Source organism: Xyrauchen texanus, chromosome 40 (genome assembly GCF_025860055.1).
Source record: "Xyrauchen texanus isolate HMW12.3.18 chromosome 40, RBS_HiC_50CHRs, whole genome shotgun sequence".
NCBI classification, from domain to species: Eukaryota; Metazoa; Chordata; class Actinopteri; order Cypriniformes; family Catostomidae; genus Xyrauchen; species Xyrauchen texanus.
This window is the reverse complement of record NC_068315.1, coordinates 33921377-33927560: the sequence shown is the minus strand read 5'-3', so window position 1 is coordinate 33927560 and position 6184 is coordinate 33921377. Positions and strand designations below refer to the sequence as shown.

General features: G+C 38.1%; 1 long non-coding RNA gene across 1 annotated transcript; it reads left to right on the top strand.

Annotated features, from left to right (window-relative positions):
- The first annotated feature begins 4670 nt into the window (after positions 1-4670).
- On the top strand, positions 4671-5910 carry LOC127633163 (uncharacterized). The gene is made up of 3 exons (XR_007969179.1): positions 4671-4792; positions 5564-5677; positions 5770-5910. It is a non-coding gene; the product is annotated as an uncharacterized LOC127633163 (long non-coding RNA).
- Positions 5911-6184: the final 274 nt, after the last annotated feature.

Genomic DNA, 6184 nt, shown 5'->3' with positions numbered 1-6184 from the left:
AACCCACAAACCAAGAATGGCCGACATTCGCCACTAGGGGGCTTAAAGGCCACGCTAAAATTCCCGCTTTCTGGTCAAAAATGTTCTAATTTGGTACATTGATACTACAGGCCAACAGGAACCCACAAACCAAGAATGGCCAACATTCACCCCTAGGGGCGCTTACAGGCCATGCCGAAATTCCCATTTTCTGGTCAAATATTTTCTAATTTTGTACATTGATACTACAGGCCAACAGGAACCCACAAACCAAGAATGGCCCACATTCGACCATAGGTGGCGCTTACAGGCCATGCCCCAAAAAAATATTTTCAAAGTGATACCATTTCCAAGCCATTTAACCAATTCTTCTGAAACTTGGTGTACATGCCTCATTTCTCATTGGGAACAAAAAAGCCTCAAGGATCCATAAGGTCCGTATGGATTTTCCTGTACATTGAAAATGTTTCGCTTAGGATTCAGACAAAGACATGTTTTTGAATTCCTTAATTGGGAGGGTTTATCCCCAACCATCTACTGATCAATTTTAAATGATTTGCCATTTTGAGGAGGAATCCGATTGCTGCTTGCAGCTATATTTATTATTATTATTATTATTATTCTCCTTGAGCCCAAATAGCTCAAAAAGTCACTGGTCAAAAGTTTTCTAAATTGGCACATTGATAGTCCATGCCAACGGGTACCCCCAAACCAAGAATGGTCAACATTCGCCCATAGGTGGCGCTACAGGCCACGCCCAAAAAAATATTTTCAAAGTGATACCATTTCCACGCCATTTGTCCAAATCTTCTGAAACTTGGTGTACATGCCTCATTTCTCATGGGGAACAAAAAAGCCTCAAGAACCCATAACTTCCGCCATGATGGATTTTTCCCAGACGCTGAAAATTTGCATAAAACCTACAAAACTCTTCTTCTCCTGAACCGTGAGCTCCAATTGACTTGAAATTTGGTACACATGTGTAGAATTGAAGTCTTTGAAAACGCTACTTAGGAAAAATGAATACGATACAAAATGGCTGAAAGGGGCGTGTTTATGTAAATGTCCAAATTTTAACAATATATACGTGTCAATAAATCAAATGTAATTTTGACTGATGGTTTTTCAAACCTAACATGCTTCAAGATGACATCACTCTGAAGTACTGCGCAAAGAATGGCTAACATTCGCCCTTAGGGGGCTTACAGGCCATGCCGAAATTCCCATTTTCTGGTCTAAAATGTTCTAATTTGGTACAATGGTACTACAGGCCAACAGGAACCCACAAACCAAGAATGGCCGACATTCGCCACTAGGGGGCTTAAAGGCCACGCCAAAATTCCCGCTTTCTGGTCAAAAATGTTCTAATTTGGTACATTGATACTACAGGCCAACAGGAACCCACAAACCAAGAATGGCCAACATTCACCCCTAGGGGCGCTTACAGGCCATGCCGAAATTCCCATTTTCTGGTCTAAAATGTTCTAATTTGGTACAATGGTACTACAGGCCAACAGGAACCCACAAACCAAGAATGGCCAACATTCAGCCATTAGGGGGCTTACAGGTAATTCCCAAAAGTCCCATTTTCTGGTCAAACATTTTCTAATTTGGTACATTGATTCTACAGGCCAAAAGGAACCCACAAACCAAGAATGGCCCACATTCAGCCCCTAGGGGCGCTTACAGGCCACTCCAAAATTCCCATTTTCTGGTCAAATATTTTCTAATTTTGTACATTGATACTACAGGCCAACAGGAACCCACAAACCAAGAATGGCCCACATTCGACCATAGGTGGTGCTACAGGCCACGCTCCCAAAAAAATATTTTCAAAGTGATACCATTTCCACGCCATTTGTCCAATTCTTCTGAAACTTGGTGTACATGCCTCATTTCTCATTGGGAACAAAAAAGCCTCAAGGATCCATAAGGTCCGGTATGGATTTTCCTGTACATTGAAAATGTTTCGTTTAGGATTCAGACAAAGACATGTTTTTTTGAATTCCTTAATTGGGAGGGTTTATCCCCAACCATCTACTGATCAATTTTAAATGATTTGCTATTTTGAGGAGGAATCCGCATGGCTGCTTGCAGCTATATTTATTATTATTATTCTCCTTGAGCCCCAATAGCTCAAAAAGTCACTGGTCAAAAATGTTCTAAATTGGCACATTGATACTCCATGCAAATGGGTACCCCCAAACCAAGAATGGCCCACATTTGCCCATAGGTGGCGCTACAGGCCACACCCAAAAAAATATTTTCAAAGTGATACCATTTCCACGCCATTTGTCCAAATCTTCTGAAACTTGGTGTACATGCCTCATTCCTCATGGGGAACAAAAAAGCCTCAAGGACCCATAACTTCCGCCATGATGTATTTTCCCATACGTTGAAAATTTGTGAAAACCTACAAAACTCTTCTTCTCCTGAACCGTAGCTCCAATTGACTTGAAATTTGGTACACATGTGTAGAATTGAAGTCTTTGAAAACATTAATTAGGAAAAATGAATACGATACAAAATGGCTGAAATATATACGTGTCAATAAATCAAATGTAATTTTGACTGATGGTTTTTCAAACCTAATATACTTAAAGATGGAAAAGAGGAAAGAGGAAAAATATACGCACCGCATACGCACTGCAAACGGAGTATGTGTGAAAGGGGTGTTAAATTTAGAATTTATTATTAGACTAGTTATTATTTATTATACCTTCAGTTTTATATGAAAACTGACTGATTTGACATTTGTTGACTAAAAACACTTGTTGATACATCTAGCTTATACGTTATGGTAGGCTAATGAATGATTTCCTTCGGGACATTTTCTCTGGACCTCTTTGATTTTTTATTGAACACCCCTGGTTTACATGATTAACCATTACCTCTTGAAACACAGCTCCTTGTGTTTCTCTTGCTTTCTGTCCCCCTCATGCGTTTCTTCCTCTTCGTCTTCTTCATTATCTTCTTTGACTTCTTCTTCATCCCTTTTCTCTTCTTTTGCCATCGTCCGAAGATGTGGAGGTTGAGGAGCTTGATGAGTAGTTGGTAGATGACGAGGAACTTGTCTCAGGGGACGAAGACGAATCAGAAGCTGACTTGGCAGAGGGGTCAGGGATTTCTCATAATTTGTTAAGCTGGAGGTTTTTGATGCTGTATGATAAGACAATTATACATTGTCCCCATTAGACAGGAAAAACAAGAAGTACAGCTCACTATTAGGAAGATGTCCTTGATGTTTAGGACTTTAACTGAAAATCTCTACTATATATAATTACATAATACACATATACAGTATGTTTATTGATGAATATCAGTAATTATTGACTTACACAGAGACAGTTGCTCTCTTAAGAAATCTCTCTCCCTGGTTAGCTCCACGATCATGTCTTCCTGAGCAGCTATTTTTTGTTTAGCCAGTTCCACCTCGTGTTTTTGCTTCTGAAAAATGAGATTGGCAGTGGGGGCCATTTGATCAACACCTGGGACTGGAACAGAAAAAAAATTGAGCATTATCATTAATCTGTATCATAGATTTTCCCTTGCAAGGATCTAGGATGGGTGTTTACAGGTGTAACTTGACAACACAGATTGAAATCTTTATACAAACCATGGGAAATACAGGAACACAGTGTAGCCATTAATAATAACCAAACTTCAATCAATTGTTCCTCTGCATGGCTAATCTGACATGTCATTGTTTATGTTACTGTTAACCACAGCTGGGTTAGGGTTAAGGTTAGCTTACCCCGCAGCTCCACTTTAATCTTGAGCAGCTGCAGTCTCTATCCATTAGTCAGTGTAATTTAGCACTCCAAACAAAGTGAGTGAATATTTGCATAAAATAAAAGTTTATCAGTTTGAACATTAAATGTCTTGTCGTTGTGGTGTATTCAATTGAACATTGATTGAAAAGGATTTCAAATCATAGTATTCTGGATTTATTTACGTTTTACTCAATGTCCCAACTTTATTGGAATTGGGGTTGTAGATGATAATTCTATAACGCTAACGTTATTGTTCTTAACTTTCTTTCCACTATTTAGCCTAAAGACTCATCTAATGACACTTACTTGGCCACTTCTCTAATTTTATTGTCTTCCTGTGATTGAAGGGTCTTAGATATGGGAGGGTCACAAGTGATCTATGGTTGTCTGTGGCAGGAATTTCAACTTAAGACCTACATAATCATTTATAATGTTAATATTTTGGCCTATGTATATAACGTTATGAATATGAGAGAGAGAGGTTGTATTTCCGTCCACCTGAGGGAATTTTGCAAAGTAATAATAAGTTACTGGCAACAATCTAACTTGCGCTAACTGTTATGCTGTTACAGTGTTACGTTATATTTCTTTACTTACCAAAAGAGTCATTCTCCATCTCAGAAATCTTCCTCTTTTGACCTTTCCTTTTTCCAGTACCGGCCCGCATCTGAATCCGACTCGTGGTTTGGGGTAGGGATTTGACGTTGTCCACCTCCTCCATCCCGCCCGCGCTAACACGACGTTCGTCACGACACGACATCTTTCCCCGCCAGCTGCCTAAGCGGAACTTCCGCCCCGCCCCCACTCTCGCTCTTCCACGTTAGTCTCCCGCCAATAAACGAAATAAGAAATGACTTTACCAAGATGGCCCTGCAAAACAAACTCAGGAAACTTATTTTTGAAGGAAGTTCAGTTAGAAAAACATTAAAGCTAATTAAATACCTTCAGAAAAATAAACTTCTCATGGGAAAAGCAAGATGCCGCAGATGTCACCAGAAGATGAGGCTCACCAAAAAGGGAGGACAGGACCATTACAGCTGGTAAGAACTTGTGTTGTGCTTCTTATAATGTAATGCAGACAAAACATTTTTTCTCTCAATTATATATCTCATTCTTTCTGTCTGCAGTGTACATAAGGCCTATTTCATAGTTTTTCACACGATTTCCAGACTTTTGGAGGTGTTTAATCTGGGATTACTTATTAAAAAAAAATGAATTTATTCAAATCTGTTCAATGTGTTTCTAAGGCTATCTATTATTATTAAAGGTTAATACCACAATGAAAAATAAATATGTTGATATTCTGTATAGTGCAATATAAACTGAGCTTTACAGTGAAAGGGAAGCTAAGCTATAGTAGTCATGATTGAAGCCTAACTTATAGGAAATAACTAAAAACTAAGGTATTCTAACTCTCCTTGCGGGTCACTCCTTTTCACCCTCAAATAAAACCCCTCAAATGATAAAATGGTCTTTTGCAAAGTGTAATTTGTGTGTAATCTGTAATGTTATAACAAGTATAACAATATATATTAATATACAGCACACGGCTGCATACAAAATTTGGAGTTCCTTCATGCTACATGCATATTAAAATATTGTAACATATACAATAAATAAAATAAAACAATATAAAAACAGTTATTTATATACATATATACAAACATTTATATGAATATAACAGCAGCAACCAGATGATAGTATGAAAGTTTCATCTTCACAATAAACAGTCTGTACATCTTGATTGTAATGTATGTAATTTACTGTAACACTAATGTTACCTATAAAAACTACTGTGTGTTTCTCTTAAGGACATGCCAGCGGTCAGTTCATCGGAGGACTAGGACCATGAAGTCAATCCGTGATAGGTCTCTTTTTCACAGGTCCCACCTTTCTCTTTTTCAGTGGATGCAGTTCATATATAGGTAATGTATTTTAAAGTGCTACATAATTAATTATTTCAAATAGCAACAAAAAAATGAAACGTAAATAAACTCAAGATTTTTTGTGTTCATAGATTTGCGCAGGGTCTCCGACTTCGACAAGTTGATATGATGCAGGATGAAATAGCAGCAAGCACCACAACCTTGTCAAGTATGTCTCAAAAGCTACGCCAAGTCTGCAGAGAAGCTGTGGAAAAGATGAGAATAAAAAAGGGCAGCTCCTTGGTGCACGACGGAATTTGTCCTTATTGATCGAAAGTCTGTTCCGCCATAAGAGAAAGGTGTGAAGATTTGCAACGTAGTCCTTAAGCCTTTTTTGGTTACATGTCCAGTAGGCTTTTACACTCAAAGTTCCTTTCTTTCTACCTTTGTTTCTTAAAACAGTTTTTCATATAGACTTTATCATTTCTGCAGTTTAAGATTTCAGTGAATCTGCATATCAAAACACACTCCATAATAAAAAAAAATCTACAGATTATTGTTTATTTC